General features: G+C 41.6%; 1 protein-coding gene and 1 long non-coding RNA gene across 10 annotated transcripts in view; one reads left to right on the forward strand and one right to left on the reverse strand.

The window, feature by feature from the left end:
• The window catches only part of LOC142141202 (uncharacterized), a 56,760-nt gene extending 54,897 nt beyond the window's left edge, over window positions 1–1,863 (reverse strand). The window contains exon 1 of the long non-coding RNA XR_012688628.1: window positions 1,774–1,863. This is a non-coding gene — a long non-coding RNA (uncharacterized LOC142141202). The remainder of the gene's footprint in view (window positions 1–1,773) is intronic.
• Window positions 1–23,742, forward strand: part of STAT6 (signal transducer and activator of transcription 6) — a 331,337-nt gene that overhangs the window by 198,743 nt on the left and 108,852 nt on the right. The window lies entirely within an intron of this gene.

Consider the following 23,742-nt stretch of genomic DNA (forward strand, 5'->3'; position numbering starts at 1 on the left):
TAAAGAGAAAATGCATATTCATGTATAATGTATATTTTGGCTGATGGCCATTTTTATCTACATGGTAAATCGGAAATGAACACACCTTGTTTTGCTCAATGTGTGATGAATGCACCCACATACAACAATGGCATTTACACAGGACTCTTCTGACAAAATGACTGGATTTTGCCATATCCTCTGCAGTGCCAGAGACTAGACCTCATCCTATACTTTCAATGTCATGCATGTTGCATATTTCCAGGTGTACTTCCACTGATGCAAGAAAAAACAATTAAAGTCAACAGTATTTTTTGAATAAAAATGTAAACGTGGATTGAAGTGGATGGTCCTAAAGTGGTAGTAGGCTGGACGTTGAAGTGTTTATGTTCAGATGGACCCCTAAATCTGCAAAAGTAGGAACATCCATCTTTTATGGTGCAGTTCCTAGCACTGGGGAATGTGTATATACCGGGAAATACACCTAGCAGATAAATCACTGCAATAGGGCAGTACGGTGGCGTAGTGGTTAGCACTTCTGCCTCACAGCACTGGGGTCATGAGTTCAATTTCTGACCATGGCCTTATCTGTGAGGAGTTTGTATGTTCTCCCCATGTTTGCGTGGGTTTCCTCCGGGTGCTCCAGTTTTCTCCCACACTCCAAAAACATAGTGGTAGGTTAATTGGCTGCTAACAAATTGACCCTAGTCTGTGTGTGTATGTGTGTGTTAGGGAATTTAGACTGTAAACCCCAATGGGGCAGGTACTGATGTGAATGAGTTCTCTGTAAAATTAGTGGCACTATATAAATAAATGGTGATGATGTTGATGAATTGTGCAAGTTAAAGAATAATACTATTCTTTAAATAATATATGCTATAGAACTGATATTTGCATGAGGAATATGTCTGTTGTGTAGGAGCTGCTGTGAATTGTCTGAAACCGTTTTCTGGCTTTTATGTCTTTTCATATTCAGTTCTTTTATCCCTCACATTTCCTTCATCCGTGCATCACTCCACTCATATAGGGCAATCTACAGCATCCTCTCTGCTGTGGACATGGCTCTTCTACCTGACTCCTCAGGGACCTACAGTATATATGGATTTATGTACTCTGTATATCGCTTTATCTTCTGTACTTTCGAAATCCCCAGATGTTTGCATGCAAGTCAGAGATCTCACAATACTATTCCTCCATGCTCCCCCACAAAAGTGGGCAAGCCGTATTTCTGGTGAAAACTGGTCTTTGGAGATAGGGTTTTGTCTTATACATCTAGGGCTCTTGCTTTTCGAAAGCTTGTTCAACCCTTCTCCAGTTATCACCGTCTTATGTTTAGTGGAAATTATGAATTATTATAAAAAAAAGTGCAATGGTACCAATATTTTGGCCATAAATGTATGCCCCCGGGCATTCTGAGTTGTATTAACAGTGTAAATGCAGGTTTTCTAGAAGGGGTTTTCTGTTTTGTTAGATTAGTATCAGTAAAAAATGCTTTATTCTTTAAAAAAAATCTCTTAATGAATGGAGGTTTTTAATTTTTTAAAAAATAATTTAACCTATTTTGTAAATAAAATATTTTTTTCCACACACAAACACAATGGGGACAGAGAGAAACACACATGACAGAAGGAATAAGAGAGGCACATACACAAAATTGGAGTAAGAAACACTAAGGGAAATAGAGTTGATAGAGACATGAGAATTAGGGTAACAGAAATAGATTAGACACACAAACATAGGGGGAGGAAAGAGTGAGCGGTGGGCTGGGGAGAAAAATGGAAATGAAAGGCTCACCTGAGAAGATGTGGGGGTAGCATCCATGTTGTTTAAACTAACTGGCCGCCTGCTGCCTTCTTTTTGCAGCTCGTGGTGCGGAGGAAGGGCTATCCCTTTAAGAAGGCGGGGCCACCAGAGCAGCAGCAATAGGCTCCACGGCTCCCATGACGTCACTGGGGCTGCCGGACTACAGAAAAACCACCAGTGAGGTCAATTACTGGCCCCTGGAGGTGAAGGGGGAGATTCAAGGCAGCTGGAAACCCCCTTAAGTGCGCACCTGAGTGGGTGACACATAATATAAAAACATGTTAGGCATGAATTGTCATATATTGGACAGAAAAGTTATGAGGTCACTTGTTAGTCCATTGGAAGTCCAAATCACATAAAAAAAGACTATAAGTGATATTCTACAAGGCAGAGGTTCAAATATTCAAAGCTCCTCTGAATGACTGGGGAGAGGATTCTGCTTTCTGCAACACTGTAAATACAATGGGGGGACTCTTATACTTCATATTATTATTTTTTTTGTTATGTTAGATTTGAAAATGCTTTCAAATCTCTATGGCTATTATTCATGCTATAAAATGGAAGGCTAGTGTTTAAATAAGTTCATTAATAATTAATTTTAATTAATAGGCCTGCTTCATAATTGATTATTAAAAGTCAAGAAAAACACACTTTTTTAAAAATTGCAATTGCAATAAACTTATTACTTTTAAAATATTCCATGAGCTGAAATTCTCTACTATATCTTGTGATTAGTGGTCATCTATACATTATAAATATTGTTTCATTTACTTTTCATTTAATTTGCACATTTGATTATTCATGTGATAAATTCTGTCCTCCCATCTGAGGCATAACACGGAATCGCTGAGCCCCATAGCAGAATTTTGGGGAAGTCCCGGCCATGCTGGTCCACCCTCTGCGGCTCTAGTATGCGCTTCTAAGCATGTGCGGGAGGCCCATAATGCTGATTATTCATGTAAGCCATAAATAAGGGTAAACCAAGCAGTATTTTAGAAGGCAAAAACAGAAACATTTTATTCAATGAAAGCGGCGGTAAGAGGTTGGATTTTTTTATACAAACTGCAAGCCCATTTATCTCATTTAAATAATCTTGAAAAAAGATAGCTAGTTTGTGTATATCTAAGCAAAACTAGGGTCATTGGAAATGAATACACCCGATGGTGCCAGAGCCAAGTAAGGGCATTGACGCTGGGTGACCCTGGAACGAGCGATGCAACTTAGGATGTGGCAAGTAAACCTATACCCCCTTTCACACCTGGGGACAGAAGGAAACCATGAGTGTGTGGGGTGGGGGAGAGGTGGGTGTAGATGAAGGAGTAGACACGCAGAGGAAGAGACAGCATTGTATTTCTAAATTCCCACCCACCCAATCCGGAGAATCAGTGGGATGTATATATGCAATAGAAGAAGGAGAAGGCTTGTTACTGACATGCATGCTTCACTTTATTTAATAGAGACGTAATCAGTGCTCCTTCTGTGGTTTTGTTTTCCTTGGATAATTAGCCTTGTGGATAGCTCTGGTTTCCTCTGTAGCCACACTGTGTTAATGGTGGTGAGTTAATTTGAATATATTTTGCCTGTTTTGTTTGTAACTGGATTGTCACAAGCTTGGGGTGGTGGAAAACCAGACGCAAGGTATAGCAAATGGGTGAAACCTGTAGTGGCGCACACAAGGTGGGGAAGATGGCTGCATGTCTTGCTCCGGCTTCAATTGTTGGTCCTCTATGAGGGGCTGCCAAGAGTGAGTAATGGGGTGGTAGGTGCCATGTGCAAGATCCGGTGAGCTTTGTTGTTGTGCTGACATGGTAGGCAGAATACCACGTGGTTCCGTTTGTAAAATAATAGCCTTGTGCTCTGTTTTCTCATGCTGTTTTTATTTCAGTTATTAAGCAGCCTTAGAGGAACCACTGGTTGGCCAATGCTTCCCTTACTACTGCACTTACAAAATACTTAGCAAGGATCACCCTCACTCCTCTAGTTCTTCCCATCAGTCAGTTCAAACTCTTACTCCTCCACAAGCACTGCTGTCTTGTTTTGCATCTAACGCACTTTGGTGGAAATCATACATGATGTCACCAAAGAGCATCTTGTGCTGTGCACCAGGCATTTTGACTTTTGAAACAGCATCAGTTGCCACCAGTAGGAGGCAGAGCAGATGTGGGCATGGAAGACATTAGGTAAGTAATCTTAAGTACTACAGCTTTTCTTATGATATGCCACACAAAGCTGAATTGTCAGTTTTGAATGGAAATATCCTTTAAGAGTAACTAAGTAGTATAATAATGATATAATATAGGGATTAGAACCTTAAAATAAAGGTGTGAAAAAATAAAGTTTGACCCCGTTCCTTGCGGTGAAATCACGTCATTGCACCATTGGAAAGGGGCCATAATGCAGCGCGTAATTGAGGCCCCTGTCCCTCCCACATCACTAGGAAGTAGGAAGCATCCAATAGAAAGGTCTGGGAGAACTACCCAAAATTCCTGAGCCTCCCAGTCTGTTTATTAGCACACCGTTAGCACTTGTCACAAGGTGGTAAGGGAGGCCAATGCAAAATGTTAGGCATTGAATCCCTTTAGAATAGATACTTGAGAACAATATTCAGATTTCCCTACATCAAATCACACCCTGTACTTGTTCCAAAACACTCCTAAGACTCACACACTCAACACTCACACAAAACACACAATAACCCCCATATGCTCTACAGAATCCCATTTACCCCAAACCAATACACCTACCACTTTCCCTAAATCTTCCCTTAGCCTCCCTCACACCTCAAATTATCCATGTCCTCCACATAAAACGCTCCTTAAATCCTCACCCATCACTGGGAGTATCAGTGATCTACTACTAAACCAATGACTAATAAAAACCCTGGCTAAAATTTTCTTGCCTTGCTTTAATCACACAGCTGGTTCCCCATGTAGGAAGAAGGGAGATCACTTGGTGCAGACTGCATATTCCCCCTACTCTGCTCTCAGATGCGCTGATGTTCTGTCTCTATACTCTACTTCATGACATGCCAGGCTTCACCCTGTACCTCAACTCAGTTATAGTAGTTCTAGAATATATAAGGTCTGAGGCTGAGTTTGATGTACACCTGTTTAGCGTGACGCAAATTGAGGAGAGGGAAGGATCAGTCAAACACAGTTCCAGCATAGTAAGGGCATGTTTGTGTATTTACAACTTACACAATCCCGCACGGAGATGCAGATACGCCTGTCAGTAGATGTATCACTTGCGGGTATCTTTGACTGGTGCAAATACATGCACTGCTGATAGTGAAGGTTGCACACAACAAGAAAAGATGTCACCGCACTAGGTTATCACTTCCCCGATTCTTGGTGTAATATATTATCCTATATGAATTATATTTTTATCGGGTGGTGCACACAGAACAAAACCATCATTCAAAGAAGAAAAATAATGTTCCATATGAGACACTCAATTCATTATTGTTTAATTTAAAACAAATTTTAATATAGTCCAGATTCTAAGCTTGTAGCAAAATATTAAAATTCAGAGCTGTGTAAATCAAATGGTAGATATACTACCAAGCCTCACCATATGATCCTAAATCTTATATGATATTATTTGTGATGATATTATCTTGCAATAAAAATCAACAAACCACTAATGTATTACCACTTTGATTTTATGAGTGCTATTTAATGAAGGAGTTTTAAATTATTATACGTAAGAGTCAGACCTCTGTATCTGTCACAGAAATTCACTGCATGATTGTTGTCTTAATTATAATGAGAGGATATTCCAATCATCACATTACATACTTGACCAATCAGTAATTGTGGCGATAAAAATGTATACCTCCTGAGGAAATTTGCTTGGCAAATGAAACGCGTTGGCTTACGCCCATATAGTGACATCAAGCAGGAAGTAGAGACTTTGCATTCCATTGTGAAACGCACGTCACTTGCCGCTTGGTTCTGTTTAGTCCCACTATCATCTCCCCGTCGTCGATGATCACCTGCTAATCCAGCATACCAGCATTTGGAAATATTCAACCACAGATGGTACACCTTGTCATTCGCATTCACTCCGGACCAGGTTACAGAGGACAGTGAGTTTTAAGACAGTGGTGGCTATCACATTCCCCCTTTATTCCACATCTCTCTGGTACCAGAGGACTCATTCATTGTCATCTGAATTTATTTGATTCATACGGGCTCTGTGTATTTGGACTTCATTTAGTCCGTTTATTAGTTTTATCATTTTTGTCTGTTTTGATTCATTATCAAACATCATATCAGTTGTATTTTTGTTGTTGGTGATTTCATCCTGCATTTTCTGTATTGCTTGGATTGGTCATTTAATTCTATACACACATTGTGTGTTGTTTTAGATACGATTAATTACTATAACATGTTTTTAATCCTTTTGTCCATTGGTTATGTACCTTTTTAATAAGTCATTATATTACGTATGTCTCTATAGGCAATTGAGCACATACTTTATTTGACTTGTACAAATATATATTACAGAGGTAAAAATGACCTACTGCACTCTAACATATGTTTATTCAAAAAGCAGACTAGATTTAATCACTTTTCATATAATTGTTAGCTCTAAACCACTCATCATTGTATATCCACCATTATAGTCATATTTTTAATAGCTTTCAATTAACTCGTGCCAGTATTATGGTCATTCCCCATTGGCCTTATTGGACTGCCAAAAAACCTAATGATGCTAATATAAGCCACAATGATATGACGCTGCTTCCAAATCACAATTGCAGCTGTTGCTAATAGAACCCCAATGGCTGCTATATTGTCAATTATATAGATTCTAAGTTGCAATGATATCTTTCCTTCAAATTGATATATTTGTTCCAGCCAAGTATTGAACTGACTAACTATGGTGGAGATGCCACTAACTAGTCTGTCTAGGTGATTATGGGATCTGGTGATCATATAGCGAGGTGAATGCCCAACACGCGTTTCGCTTCTCGCTTAGTCAAGGTACTAACCCAAATTAATGAAGTGACAGTTCTTATATACTCTGAGAGCCTCCCCTATTCTGATGTAGCATATATTGCATCCAATCAAATGTCTCTGTGTCGGGGGGGGCGTATAACTCTGATTTTGCATGTAAGTAGACCAATAGGAATTCACGGTGAACTCCAAATCCCTCCCCACACTACTCTAATTGGTGTATTATCAGAAGCATGAGATTCTTATATATAATGGAGTCTGAATTGCATATCATATAGTTGAAAACATAAATGATAGTGTGTATGTTATTGACAGTCAGATATTAAACAAAAATATGTATGTTCACAAGGTGAGTATCAAAGTTATGTTTATAATTATACTCCTCACATTTTAACCCATAAAAATCCTATTAATTTGTCATATCTACTCATAGGTAGAGACCACATATATTATTATATTTAAATAGATATTGATTAAATGAAATTACTATGATTAATATAGCTGGATTATATGTAGTAGTGTACTTACAGTTTGGTGTTAGATTGAATAACATATGTCAAGTGAAAATAAATATAATCAAGTTACATGCCAACAATAAAGTGATTAACATTATAAAAAATAATAAGTGACTGTGTGAACATAATGCCATGAATAAATTACATTTATACGTAACTAAAAAAAAAATATTACAAATTGCTATATGATGTTATAATATCTTTTAGATTTAAGTGAAGTGCTCACATTTTAACATCATTAAAGTTTGTGTGAAATGTTATAAAAAATGTAATAAAGTGAATGGTGTGGTTTGAAATTAACTTATTGAAATGCATATTTGTGAAAACACAAAAAAAGTGAAGGTATGCCAGCACTAGCTAGTCGTTACTGATTGGCTGATTGCAGATTGTGTGGGCAAAGTTTCGAACAGTTATCTGATACTTTCATTCATACACAAAAAAGTGAAATCCCCTAAAGTCTGCTGGTAAACCCATCCATCCTTACTGTGGTTTCAATACAACTAATGCTTTTTAGATTGGGTAGACAGCGTGATGTTCTCTGTGTCAAATAGATAGAAATTCACAGTTTATTTATTTTACCCATTTCAGAGCCACTGTATTCATAATGTCCACTAACTTTTACACACATGCATGGCTGCACGATTGTCAACTTTACTACTGAACACATGTTGACAAGCATAGCAGTTCTAGAGTGTGCCAGAATGGGCATATGCAGCTTCATGTGCATTCATGGTGTGCCCAACATTCAGGTACAATTGTATCTGTGTTACATTGTAATTTGGATGCAAATTCTAATTAATTTTCCTTTGTACTGACCTGTTTGTTTCTGGCCTTCTCTGTCTGGATCTTCTTCTTTGGATTTAGCCGTTGTGCTTGATTGTGATTTTGTACTTTATTTTCCGATTGTTAAATTTCAGTTTTCTTTTGTTTGCTTGTACTTCTACTATATTGGTAAACATCTGGGACATGAGTGCATGAGACCTAGGGCCAACTGAGTACCAGGAAACCTGCTTGCTTTATGAGAAAGGTGGCTGCTATGGGTGACCTTGCTGTGTCCCTTACGGGATGGAGGATCAGAACATCTATTAAAATTTAATTGGTGTGCATCAATAACTTAAAAATAGTATTTCCCATTAGATTATATGTGTATATAGATACAGTCAATCCCCCATTTTACATACTATGATTACTTTCCTGGATTCTATATGGATGAGTTTTTCGCCCAAAAAACCCTCATATTCTAATGCAGATTGTATTTTGTGCTTAACTTTTTTTAGTTGTTAGTGTTCAGTTTAGTAGAGTAATGCATCTCTGATTAATTTAACACCCTCTTCTGAGTGTTGTAGTGTGGCAACAATGTGCTCTGGTCATATGGAGCTGGTCTAGACTCCTAGAGGATGACTGCCGTGACCCAAGGAGGAGGGTCTGGGGCAATAGGCTGTGTGTGGCACAGAGAAATATTCGTCCTGGCAGGGGAAAACTAACCTGAAGCCAGGAAGGAGACATCCTTTTGAGGCTCATGCGAGGTGGGGTCGATGTCTCTTGTGAAGCCTTCCAGTGTGGCAGGGATAAGATAGAGCTAAGAGGCAGCCTGCAGTGAGAGAGAGGTTACTGCAACAGCTATAAAAAATTACTTGCAAAAGAGGATGTGAGATTCAGCTGACTGCTGGTGGGTGTGGCAGAGGTGTGTGGAACTACTGCACCCAGGAGAACCTGTTATACTGCTTGAATAGATGCATTTACAGTGTTACATTTGCATGAAGTGAACTTTGCTGAAGTATCATGCAGGACAAGCAAGGAATAAGGAACTCTTCTGTTAGTAAGCCAAGGATGGTACAAGAGTGAGGTGGAGAACTGTGTATATTAATTATGGAAACCCAGCAAGTAAGTCATGAGCTCTCTGGAGGCAAATGAGGTTAAATAAAAGATGGATCTTTTTGATTATAAGAGATGATCTGGTCCCCAATTTACGGTGATGCCTTTTTGCACTGCAACACCATCCTTTAACAGACAACTCCTGTGTCCAAATATGTTAGACAGTAGTCAGATCCGCATGTGTGGGACACCCCTGGTCAACAGTGCCCACACCAAGAAGCTAGCCAGGGCAAAAGAAAACACAATGGAGATTGTGCATTAACAACACATGCACGCCCACACTATAACTGGTGACAGGGATCTACATTAACTTTTATTTTTAATGTAAAATTTTGGTCAATTGCAAATTGTTTTGTGTGGAAATTTATTTTGGTTCCTTCAAAAAGCATAAAATTGTTCACTGTAATATACAGTGTGATAGTTTATGGATTTCATCACCCTCTTTCTTTGAGTGTTTGATTTTAAGATTTCATTGTTTAACTTGTCTTTGATAAATGGTTGTTTTTATGCTTGACGAACTTTTATTATTTGATATATGATAATCTGGCAACTGGTTGTTCCAGTGTTTGTATATGGTCACGTTGTTACTGTAAATGTATACTGCAGCTGATATCCATCTACCACTTTGTTGTTGTACAGCCTCCATGTTGATTTAGTACAAGGGTGTTTTGAAAACCTGTTTATATTCTACTTTTCGTCTGTTTTACAGAACACTTTCTTTCCAGTTACGTGGCAATCTATTGTTTCATTCCTTTGTGGAATCCAAGTTCCCTTTGAACGGATAGCTATGGACCTTGTGGGGCCACTGGAAAAATCCGCACGTGGGCACCAATATATACCAGTGATGCTTTACTATGCAACCAGATATCCAGAGGCAATTCCCCTACGAAACATAAAGTCCAGCACCATAGCTAAGGAACTTGTATTGATGTTTACACGATTGGGAATACCCAAAGAAATTCTCACAGATCAGGGTACTCCTTTCATGTCCAAACTGATGAAGGACATGTGCCAGTTGCTAGGGGTTACGGCGCTTCACACCTCTGTATACCATCCACAAACAGATGGTTTGGTGGAACGCTTTAACCGCACATTAAAAGCACATGCTCAGGAAAGCAGTGGCTCAAGAGAAAAAAGATTGGGACACTCTTATTCCCTATTTGATGTTTGCCATCCGTGAGGTACCTCAAGCTTCAACAGGGTTTAGTCCCTTTAAGTTATTGTTTGGGAAACAGCCCAGGGGTATCTTGGATATGTTAAAAGAAGGGTGGGAGCAGCAAGGTCCCAGGGAGCCAAATCTGGTACAATTTGTGTCACAAATGTATGAGAGGCTAGAAAAGATAGGGCCCATTGTGCAGCAACGTTTAAAAGAGGCTCAGGAACGACAGAGAAAAAGTTATGATAAAAGTGCTGTTGTTCGATCTTTCAAGCCTGGGGACAAGGTCCTAGTCCTGGTTCCCTCCCAGGAAAGCAAACTTTTTGCCCATTGGCAGGGTCCATATGAAGTTCTAGAGGCTGTCGGTCCGCCAATTAGGTAGGAGAAGGGAGGAGCAAATATATCATGTCAAACTCCTTAAACCTTGGCATGATGAGGAAACCTCTCCTCAGGTAGTGAGTACTGCCATTGAAAAGTCTGAAGTGCCCATAGAGCTAGCTTTGTCCATTCAGCAGAGACAACAGACTGAAGAAATGGTTCGTCGGAACAGGGATGTCTTCTCTTCCATTCCTGGGCGCACTACCTTAATCTAACACGACATTGTCACTGCGCCAGGAGTCATTGTAAAGCAGAAGCCGTATCGTATTCCAGAAGCCAGACGGGTGGACGTGAGAAAGGAGGTCGAGAAGATGCTCCAGTTAGATGTGATTGAAGAGTCCACTAGTGAATGGAATAGTCCCATTGTGCTTGTCCCGAAACCCAATGGGACAATTAGGTTCTGCAATGACTTTAGGTGCCTAAACAGCATGTCGCAGTTTGATGCCTATCCGATGCCATGTGTGGATGAACTAGTGGAAAATCTTGCTGGTAGCAATTATTTAACAACCCTTGATATAACAGAGGGTTATTGGCAAGTTCCCCTGACTTCCACGGCCAAGCCAAAGACTGCATTTTCCACCCCTGATGGTCTCTATCATTATAAAGTCCTACCCTTTGGGTTGCATGGGGCACCTGCCACCTTCCAAAGGGCCATAAATAAATTGCTACGACCTCACACAGCTTATGCAGCCGCTTACTTGGACGATATAGTGATTTATACCCCAGACTGGGGATCACATTTGGCCAAAGTTGAGGCGGTCTTAGCTTCATTAAGGTCAGCAGGGTTAATAGCTAACCAAGAGAAATGTGCCATAGCCATGAGAGAAGCCAAATATCTGGGGTACATTGTTGGTCGAGGGCATGTAAAACCCCAGCTAAACAAAGTGGAGGCAGTCAAAAATTGGGCAAGACCAGAAAAAAAGTCGCAGTTAAGAACCTTTTTAGGCTTAGTAGGTTACTACAGACGGTTTGTAAGCCACTTCGCCACTAGAGCTGCTCCACTTACGGACATGTTAAAAAAAAGTTTTCCAGATAGATTAACCTGGTCTAATTCTGCAGAAACCGCCTGGTCTGATCTTCGGTTAGCTCTTTGTTCCTCCCCAATTCTACAAGCACCGGATTTTACCCGGAGGTTCTTCCTCCAAACTGATGCTTCTGGTGTTGGTTTAGGTGCAGTCTTATCACAGGAGAAGAATGGAGTAGAAAATCCTGTCCTGTACCTAAGTCGTAAGTTGCTTCCAAGGGAACAAAAATATGCCACTGATGAGAAAGAATGTCTCGCCATAAAATGGGCTACAGAAGCTCTGCGCTATTATCTCCTAGGCAGAGAGTTCACCTTAATAACAGACCATGCACCATTGAGATGGATGCAGAGCAACCGGGAGGTAAATGCCAAGGTAACCCGCTGGTTCTTGGCACTACAACCTTTCAAGTTCTCAGTAGAACATAGACCTGGGATTCTGCACAAGAATGCAGATGCATTGTCACGAAAATATACGCTCCTCGCGAAGTCCGCGTCCCCCGACTTGGAGACGCTAGGGGGAGGGATATGTAACAAAAGGAGGCATTTAGCTGGCAATATACAGAGAAAGCAGGGAAGTAGAGTAAAACATTTGTGCAGTAATGCACCTAGAGTGAAGACTTATGTATGAAAAGCAATAGTTTAAATTTGGTTAAACTTACATGATCTGAAATCCTTCCTCTCAGCAAACAGACAGGGCGTGTCTGGTTGTGCAAACAGAGGCAGTGATGGGTGTTTTCTTTTAAAGAGAAGGTGGGTGTGTCACCTGTCCATCAAGCTAAGGCTGGGGGAGGAGCATCATGTATAAAAGCTTGTTTGTTCAATTTGTTCAGGGAGACCAATGCTGGGTGAGCTGGCTGGTCCTGAGAGAGAGCTGGACTATGTACAGCTAGTGTTTAGGGTCTCCATGATTGCTGTACAAGTATACGGTGTCAAACATTTACCATCCTGACAATAAAGCACCATAAAAAGGAAGTTGTTCGCGTGTGCTTCTGCAGTAGCGGGCTCTTGCCACAATATATATATATATATATATATATATATATATATATATATATATATATATACATATATACATATATATATATATCAATATATACACAGATAGGAGGATGAAATGGCGCCAATATAGGTAGTGTTAGCTGGTAACAATCACCCAGACAGTCAATAATAACTGATATGCAGAGTATGAATCTTAGCAAGCTGGTACAGTCATTATTCAACAGCTTCCAGATACTCCAATTATATACCGAAATGCAGACAGAGAAAAGCAAAAGATGTAGTTGCAAAGGCACCCGTGATATCCAGTAAATAATAGGTGGCAGCGTACCAAGTAGATATAAATAAACAGCTTATCTGTGTCAGAATTATCTGAACGTAGTCTCCAAACAGCCAAGTGAGTCAGGAACCGATGTGTAAACTGCTTGTGAAGATATATTATATCTGGATCATCAACCACAGCAAATTCACTGCTTGCAAACTCCACTCAGCCGATATTTTAAAAAGAAAAGAGCCATATAGTGTAGTACTTTTAAACGATTTAATCGGCATGTATCATAATAAAATCAAACTCACAATATATATATATTATAAAAGCTTATCTGTAATCCTGTAGTACAAGGAATACTGCTACATAGTGTGGATATCTGGACACTCCATGAAGTGAACACCGATGGACTCCATACAAAAGTACTCAAAGGGAAAACTCTCACGGACCAGGTGGGCAGCAGAGCCTTCAATATACCAGGAATAGATAGTGGGAAACAACCTCAACGCGTTTCATCATGTAAAGACTTCATCAGGAGGAGTATTTTAGACCAGCACTCAGTGCTGTCTTATATAGCGATGGCGGGCGCCATTTTGCGCATGCGCAGTACAGCGCTTTTTCGCGCATGCGCAGAGTGGATCTTTGAATCGGCGCTTGCACTGTATGTGCAAGGGGGTACTGTACAAGCCTGAAAAAGTCAGGTATTAAGCCAGGGGGAGTGGAGAGGAAGGATTATAAGGTTTCCTGTAGTAAGAGCTTATATATTACTAGAGTATAGGAAGGGCAGATAATTATACTGCAGTAGATAGCGGTGGCCATCTTTAGCAAGGGCAAAGGAGCTGAGGATAATGAGTCCTACTAGTATATAGCCCACAAGTGCACACATAGGGATGTGTCCTAAAAACTACAAAGCCCACACATGAGCCAATCTACAAAATCTGTTGTATATATAATAAAAATGCATAGTGAAAATGAACACCAGAATAATTGCTACTAAATCATGCAGAGTATATATATCACACTAAAATAAAGGCAATAATTTGACAGATTATAAAAGATAAATAATTATATGCTGCATAAGAGGTATGTATATATATATATATATATATATATATATATATATATATATATATGTATGTGTGTGTATGTGTGTGTATATATATATGTATATATGTATGTATGTGTGTGTATATATATGTATATATGTATAGATATACACACATATATATATATATATATATATATATATATACACACATAAGGTGTCTGGTTCCGGGGGATGGCATGGTGGCTGGCACCCATACTAACAATGTCTCTGAATGAGACATTGTTAGTTGGGCAGTGCGGGCGATGCAATCGCTCCAATTGCCCGTCTACCATTTTCCCTGTGCTGATATGTGAAGAGAGGTGTTGCTGCAGAACTGTTTCCCAGCATCTCCCAGACTCCTGGCTTCTGACAGCGTTGTGACGTCACAACACTGTTGGCGACGAGGAGCCAAGAGGCTCCGGGAAGAAAGAAGAAGCAAGAAAGAAGAAGATGAGAAAAGAAAAGAAGAAGACCTAATTACATTGATATAGACAAAACAGAGGGAAAGGGGCTAGAGACACTGGGGGGGCAGAGGTGTACTAAAGAAAAGATGGAGAGGGACTGGAGAAAATGGGGAGGAGGCAGAGTGAGAGGGGGCACCAGAGAAAATGGAGACAAAGAGAGAGCAGGGCAGCAGAAAATATGGAGACAGAGAGGGGGAGGCAGGAGAAAATATGTAGACAGAGAGAGAGGGGGGCAGCAGAACATATGGAGAGAGAAAAGGGGCAGCATAATATAAGGAGATGAGAGAGGGGGCAGCAGAAAGCATTGGGACAGAGAGAGAGGGGGTAGAAGAAAATATGGAGAGAGAGGGGGCAGCAGAAAATATGAAGACAGAGAGAGGGGGGCAGCAGAAATATGGAGAGGGGGTTAGCAGAATATATGGAGAGAGAGAGGAGGGGTAGCAGAAAATATGGAGAGAGAGTTGGGCAGCAGATAATATGGAGAGAGAGGGAGGGCAGCAGATAATATGGAGAGAGAGGGAGGGCAGCAAATAATATGGAGAGAGAGTGGGCAGCAGAAAATATGAAGAGGGAGGCAGCAGAAAATATGGAGAGAGAGAGAGGAGGGGTAGCAGAAAATATGGAGAGAGAGAGGGGAGCAGCAGAAAATATGGAGAGAGAGAGGGGAGCAGCAGAAAATATGGAGAGAGAGAGGGGAGCAGCAGAAAATATGGAGAGAGAGAGAGGGGGCAGCAGATAATATGGAGAGAGAGGGGGTCAGCAGATAATATGGAGAAAAAGGGGGGTAGCAAAAAATGTGTGGATGGGGAGGTTACATTCAGAAATCCCCACAAGTTACAGTGGTGCACACAGGGGGGTTTCTGGGTCTCCAGAACCCCCCCCCTCCGCTAACTAAGTGCCCACCATAGTGGCACTGTCCTATACAGCAGCCGCGGCGGTGCTGTATTGTATACAGCACCGCCGTGGACGCTTCTTTGACAGCGCCGCGGCTACTGTAACGAAACGGGGCTGCTGCGCATGCAGTTTTTGTTTTTTGTTTTTTTGAGCTCAGGGGGGGGAACCCCCCTCCCTGACAATCATGCGTGCGCCCCTGAGTTACATGCTATTAATTTAAAGGAACTGAAGGTTAGAGCAACCATTTATTTTATTAGTATTTGCACAGTATTTGGCTTTCCCCTGTTGCTATCTAGTATATTTAAATCTGCAGAATACTATAACACATAAGCAAAAGTAATCTAAATTTGATACATACAGCATTAAGTTGCTTATTTAAATGTTTTTCTGCAAGAATGCAGAAAAAAGCTATTTGGTTGGACGACATGTGTGAAAACTGCAGAATAGGGCACTAAGGGCAGGTGTGCATATGGAAGAAAAGCTGGTGGACAGGGGGCATGTCAGAAAAGCTGGTGGAATGGCGGTGGCATGTGTGACAAGAGCTGATGGATATGGGTGGCATGTGTAAGAATAGCTGGTGTATATTGTCATGTGTGAGAAAAGCTGGTGGGGGCATCGGGGGACATGTCAGTGTGTAACAGGTGAGTGATGTTGTTTTTTGTTCTGAAAAGAAACATTTAGAGCCTCCCCTTTAGATATTCTGCATTTGCTTCTGGGCAGCAGTGAAGCCTAGACAGCATTCTGTGTCAGACATCAGTACATCTGGACATCAGTGCATCTGGACTGCAGCCTTACCAGCCAGGAGGAGGTAAGAGTTATTATTTATATTTTACAAGTGTGTGAAGGGCTAGTAAGTGGGAATTGGGGGGAGGAGGGGCGGTAGGCTGAAGCTTTGACTGGGGCCCCGAGAAACCTTGCACCAGCCCTGTTGAGACTCCAGTGAATGCCGTGCTTTATCACATCCCATATACAACATATTCCTATATAACATGCTGTATTCCCATATGCACACTATATGGGAATATAGCACACTGTATTGCCGTACACTACCCTATAATCCACATCACTGCTGTGCCAATATAAACCCCATGCAGACTTCCCAATGTAATGCCCCATATATTCTCTTATGCCTCTTCATCCATATGCTCCATATTGGGGAAGAAGGGAGAGGGTAGGGGAAAGCAGAAAAATATTTGCGTTTGTCAAGAAGGATGTCCATGAAGAAGAGAGTGGCGTTCCCATCATCCTCTGTGACCATGTGTTTGATGACATCACCCACACATGGATGCATGCAGGACATCAGCACACACATGGCGATGGTGCATGTGGTCGCAACAGACTGTGCAGCTAACTAGGAGCCGATGATATCATTGTAGGGGGTGGAAGTGGTGAGGGGGGACTGGAACAATGCGCTTCTTTACAATATCTTATTTTTTTGATAAAAATAAATTGGAGAAATAATTATTATTTGGCTCAGTGATATATACTTTCACTATTTTGGGCCTTAATTATCATCATAATTATTGATAGTAATTTTTTTTATCAATAAACAATTACTTATCTTTGTGATTCACCATGACAGCTAAACGATTCTCAGTTGCTATGGTAAATAGTATCCAGATCAATAAGTTACTTATCTCTCTGGAGGCCCCTGTTTAGCTCTACTGATCACGCATGTGGGCATGCGTGGAAATGGAAGCTCAGTTTATGCTGAACACCAAAATTTTGTGATTTTCTGATTGCTGCATTTGAAACAAAGGATGAGAAGTCAATTTATGTTTTTCAGCTTGAAACCTTTTAATATCAATGTGGCTTTTGGCCCCAAAAGGTAGATATAAGATATGATTAATGATTTTAATATGTCAATAAAATAGGAAACAGCAGTACAAGTACCTCCATAACACTAGTGAAATTTGCTTGGTGAGGCTTTCACTGACGAAACCCGGCAAATCTTACCGCCATCAGGGTTATTGTCGGCCATAGCAGGGTTATAGAGTACAATTTATGTGAAGTGAGTCACATCAAGCCAAACGACCTTAAACTTATCCACATGTTCAAATACAAAGCATTTACCTATTAAGGGTTAAGTTGTTAGATATCTCCGGCCAATAGAATCCTGTGGGAGTGGTTGGGTTTGTGTGCCCATATATTCTCACGCAAAGGATGCTGGGGTCTCTTCCATCGCAGAAATCTCCTCCCACCCTCCCTTTTGTGATACGTTTACAATTCTTTTCATGGTTACAAAGTAAATACGGTTAGGCGGGAGAGCTATTGCAGTCAGCAACTAGAGCGTACAGTGTTATCGCTGATTGGCTAATGCCACCACATACTTCGAAGCACCCTGGTTCGTGGTTACCCTGTACGGGGACCCAGTGTTCTGCATTGTACGGCAATTCATTTGTGAGCCCAGAAGTGATGTGGTCACTATTACGCCAGAATGAGCACCGGACAATCGTAAGGGACTAGGTCCCAGTGCCAGTGGTAGGCCTATTGGTCGTACACTGTTTGGTTTAGCTTTAATTAGTTCGCTGAAGGCAAGTGCTCTCACCGTCACCAGGTTTATGCATATTAATAAACTGTGACCTATTTAGCCAAAGCTGAAGTTGTCTGTGTTTTCTAATTTATTATTTGGCAAGAGATAGTGTTATGCCTGTTGAAGAGGTTTGTGCGTGGAAGATGAATCTGTGGTATGAAGTTTATTACAACCAGAAGATTGTGCTTATCTGCTGTTCTCAGGTTCGTTCATTCACTTCTGATCCACAGCTTGCAAGACTTCAGAAGAAGAAGAGGAGGAATGTAAGGGGAGAAGAGGTTAGAGTTGGAAGAAGGAGGGAGTTGGGAGAATGCGTAGGGCAAGAGGTAAAGTGGGCTGCAAGGGGCACAGAGGAAAAGTGGTTGCACATGGTTGAAGAAGGTGGGGGCTAGATAAGGTAAGAGGGATGAAGGAAGACAGACAGACAGACACAAAGGGGGAAAAAAGAAAAGACAGACACCCACAATACAGAGACACACAAACACAAAGGGTAAACAATAAAGATATACAGATGGGGAGACAGAGGTGCAGATACAAAATTTTTGACAGCTACACAAAGGGGGTAAGAAAGGGACGAGCACACACACAAACAGGAGACACAGAGGCACATATACAAACAAAGGTGGACAGAGGTGCACATGAGGGAGATGCAAACACAAACAGAAAGGTTACAGATAGAGAGCTACACACTGGGGAGGGAGGAATTCAGACAGCTATGTCAATGAGGGCAGCAGGGGAGGCATAGAGGGTCAGTAACCAAGAACCCAGTGTAGCAGGGAGAAGAGTAGAGGTCAGGGGGCCTACATGTATACTGTACACAGGAAGAGGTACATACGAGAATTTGATACATTGCATGCTGTGGGCTTTTTTTTTTTACAAGATGATAGGTCTAAATTAGGAGGTAGCCAATTGCAGAGAAATGCATACATTTTCCGTACTTTTTACAACAGATTAATTCTCTTATGTCTTACATTCTTAAACTAAGATAGAGACACAGAAGGTAGCTGTTCGGCTTGGTGCCGATGGAGGTAATTAAATTAAATACAGGCTGTCCCCTGTGTTAGAATGAGCAAAGCCCACTGCATTCAAAAGGGTACCTGATTTGAGAGATCGTGATGATATATACTTCCTGTAATTGTTAAAAACAGCAGATAATTGCTGTTTTCATTCTGTCTGCTGCAGTGTTGTTTTTAGCCTGGGTGTGATCACTTGAACTCCTCTCATCTGCAGCTCAATATGACACCTGCCCTGATTAGCTACTCCTTCTTTAAATACCTGTCAGTTTTACTGAACCTTTGCCAGTTATAGCGTTCAGTTCCTGGCTGCTGACCTGCTCCTGTTTAGTGTGCTGATTCCTGGATTGAGTTTCTGTGTATGACCTTTGGCTCTTTTCCTGGACTGTGTTTTATTGCTGGTGGCCCTGACCTTTTGATTGTGACTCGGATATCATTGCTTTCTGCTGGCCCTGACCCTTGCCTGAACCTTACCCCGCTGCCTGCTTCTGTCCTTGGACTCTGGCTTGTTCCTGACCATGGTCATCTCCTGTCATTACCTCCTATACCACCTGCTGTGATATTCATAAGCTTGCACTACGCTGAGTTTAAGTCCTAGAAGCATTTGAGTATCTGTGAGCGCTACAAGCTCTACGGGAAAAGCGACTGCTATAGGTGAAGATCTCTATACCCTGTTCTGCAAGCTTATGATAATCTGCAAGCCTATGATAATCAGCCGTTAGCCGTAGCATTCAGCCATTAGCCCTAACAGTACTATAAAATAATTTATATAAATTATATATATATTATTATTATTATTATTATTATCATTTATTTATATAGCGCCGCTAATTCCGCAGCGCAGTACAGTGAACTCACATCAGTCCCTGCCCCATTGGGGCTTACAGTCTCAATTCCCTAACACACACACACAAACAGACACACAGACTAGGATCAATTTGTAAGCAGTCAATTAACCTATCAGTATGTTTTTGGAGTGTGGCAGGAAACTGGAGTACCCGGAGGAAACGCACGCAAACACGGGGAGAACATACAAACTCCTCACAGATAAGGCCAAGGTCGGAAATTGAACTCATGACCCCAGTGCTGTAAGTTGTTACAAGCAGAGTCTATTCATGTAAGAACCAACAGCAACATCTGGTGAAAATGGATGTAATTATGTGCACACCTATGTAATGAATTAAGTTGCCCTGTAAAAACAGGTTAGTTGAATTAAAGATCCATCTTCCTGATGTAGTCTCTTAAGACGAAACGCGTAGAGGATGTGGTTTGCGGTCACTGCATTATACCTGTCAGATGCTGGACATTGAACGGATAAATCTTTTGTGACTGCTTTTATAGATTGTATTACTGGTATGTGTTCAATTTGTGAACCTTTCAATAAAACCGCTTTTAAATATAATGTACCATGGAAGAGCCCCATCTGGAAGCACCAACAGGCCTTAGTCTTAACCCTGAATCTTAGCTAACATAATAAAAGACACAACACCAACTTGTTGGCAAAATAACTCTCATTTATTTAAATAAACCGGAGCTGCCATGATTGCGGGAGAACACTGTATTCAACTTTGTTCATCCACAAAACACACACTGTTTGTTACCATTAATGGGACAACCGTCCCCAGGCTATCCGGAACCCGCACCCCTCTCGGCTAATCATAATGCACCGCAAGTCAGCCCAGACGAGCTGTACTTGCACAGAGTCGATTCTTCGCAGGATACATGTTCCAAACACCTGACTAGCATAGATGTGTGTTTACCCACTTTGTTTACTACCGTACAGTGTTCAATTGCTACGTTACAGACTTGCTTCCTCCGTGAGTGCTTATCACGTCCGTTTCATCCCAAGGCCCATCGACATGCGGTCCCAGGTACATTCCAGAGTTGAACCATAGGCCGTACCTGCCACTGCCTTTGACATCCAAATTGAACCAAGGCCCATCGACATGTGGACCCAGGTACATTCCAGAGCTGAATCACAGCCCATACCTGCCACTGCCTTCGACATCCAAACCGAACCAAGGCCCATGGACATGTGGACCCAGGTATATTCCAGAGCTGAACCATAGCCCGTACCTGCCACGGCCTTTGACATCCAAATTGAACCAAGGCCCATTGACATGTGGACCCAGGTACATTCCATAGGTGAACCTCAGTCCGCACCTACCACGGCCTTCGACATGGAAACCGAACCAAGGCCAATGGACATGTGGACCCAGGTACATTCCAGAGCTGAATCACAGCCCATACCTGCCACTGCCTTCGACATCCAAACCGAACCAAGGCCCATGGACATGTGGACCCAGGTATATTCCAGAGCTGAACCATAGCCCGTACCTGCCACGGCCTTTGACATCCAAATTGAACCAAGGCCCATTGACATGTGGACCCAGGTACATTCCATAGGTGAACCTCAGTCTGCACCTACCACGGCCTTCGAGATGGAAACTGAACCAAGGCCCATCGACATGTGGACCCAGGTACATTCCATAGCTGAATCACAGCCCATACCTGCCACTGCCTTCGACATCTTATGGCCATTTGTACTGTACCTCGATCTGGAAGCGAACATTTGCACCAGGACTCGGGAATGGGAGGGAGGGATTGTTTAGCTCATCCCTCAGTTCTAATTTCATGCTTAGACTTGAGGTTTTCTTGCAATTAAATAAATATTCATGATCAACCAGTTGTTAATATAATACAATATAAGATGTGATTAGATAGTTTTTATAATTGCAAGTTTATCTGACCTTCACTTCAATGGAGATTACTCTAGTAATCAAAATGTTTGAAATGGCCATTGTGGGAAATTGTTTAATGCAGTCACAGGTACATGCACTTATCTTGTTACCAATTTTTATAAAACTTTATATATTATACAGTTTGTTGTAAACACCACACAGCATATAAATGATGTTACTGTACATGGTGGATCTCTATAGAAAGGCACACAAAATAATATTGTAACTCACCACAGAAAGAAAACTGATCTTAATCTGTGTTAAAACCACCATACAATAATAATATTGGTTGCATTACTTTAATTTTACTTACGTATTTAGACAGGTTTCATACTATAAAGAAATGCGTATATTCTCCTTCAGCTAATCAATTCTTTGCTGCTAAAGTAAATTCAGACAATACCAAATAAATATGTAGTATTATATTTCCCATTCAACATCTTTACTTTTTTGGGAACTACTGCGCATTACTGTGACAGGATGGACCGCCTATGCCACCCTGTTGTTGTTGCGAGGAACCGGCTTGGCTTACTTTGCCACCGTTCCCTTTCGTTATCCAAAAAGCGCCCTCTTGTCGCAGTAGGAGGGGCTTACACGAGCTGCCACCACTGGGCTCCTATATCGGCACCCAGAACCGGGTTTCTTCTGCGTAACTGACGCTGCTAGCGTGTCTCCTTGCTGGTGTACCCGGACTGGTACTCCTGACCTCTTACTATGGATCAGGGATGCTGTGGATGGATCCCCCCTGGCCTATCACACTAACCAGGGCTGCAGGTAGCAGGCAGGCGATGGTACTGGAAGTGCTTGGGTCCAAACCGCAGATACAGCCGGAGAACGGATTAGATTTTAGGGTGTAATCTGTAGATCACAGGAAAACAGCAATATTGAAGATGATTCCAAGCAGGTCTTTGAAGCAAGATGGTTTATTTGCTAACACACACTGGTGGAAGGTCCCAGTGTGATCAGGTCAGATGACAATTCAGAAGAACACTTACATGCTCACAGAGCTCCTCTTTTATACAGTTCAGAAATAGTCTATTTTTAGAAACAGGATATACTCTATTCACACAAACAGAAATGTACATGTATTTCAAGCAGGGCCATCTTAACAACATTATGGGCCCCCGGGCAAAGCAGTGCACTGGGGCCCCTATATATATATATATATAGATAGATAGATAGATAGATTAGATATATATAGATAGATATATGTATAGGGATACAGATATAGACATAGATATATAGAGATAGATAGATGTACTTGCGTAGTGACGCTTGAAGTTTTTTTTGCAGGTTATTTCTTTTGCAGGATTATTTATTCTAATTAAGAGCCCTGCCTATGGGGCCCCCTTGCCCGTTGGGCCCCCGGGCACCTGCCCATCGTGCCCAATGGAAAAGATGGCCCTGATTTCAAGGCTAACAAAATTTACACTTATCTATGAAATTCACTATGGCAAAAGGACACACAGTAACGACCCCCTGCTGGGCCTTTGGCCAGAGCAGGCATGACACTTCATCACAAAACTTCGTTAGCACTTTCTGCTATCAGACTTCAAACATATATCTTAGACATGAATGCATTTCCCCTCACTAAGATATTATTATTATTATTATTATTATTATTATTATTATTAATTTTTATTTATAGGGCGCCACTAGGTGTCCGCGGCGCCATACAGAGACAAACAAAATTACAATACGAGGTGAGACAGCACAGTACAGTAAACAATAATCACAGTAACTCAGTGGGCTCAAGGCACCGCTAGCGGGGCGGGGGAGGGGAGAGGGGAAGGTCTTCCAACAACGGCACCTAGGAGGGAGGGCACGGATGAGAGGGAGACCCCCAGGGGATACGGAGGGAGCGAGAGGGGACGGGGGAAGAGGGTCCTCAAGGAGGAAGGCGGGGAAGCTGGCGAGCAGAGTTAAAAGTGGAGAAGACAGGAGGAGAGAAGACCCTGCTCAAAGGAGCGTACAATCTAAGGGGTGGGGTAGACTGACAGAGAGACACAGGGAAGAGAGGGAGAGAAGGAGGAATGGATAGGGGGAGGGGAATGA

This window comes from Mixophyes fleayi, chromosome 2 (assembly GCF_038048845.1).
Source record: "Mixophyes fleayi isolate aMixFle1 chromosome 2, aMixFle1.hap1, whole genome shotgun sequence".
Taxonomy (NCBI): Eukaryota; Metazoa; Chordata; class Amphibia; order Anura; family Limnodynastidae; genus Mixophyes; species Mixophyes fleayi.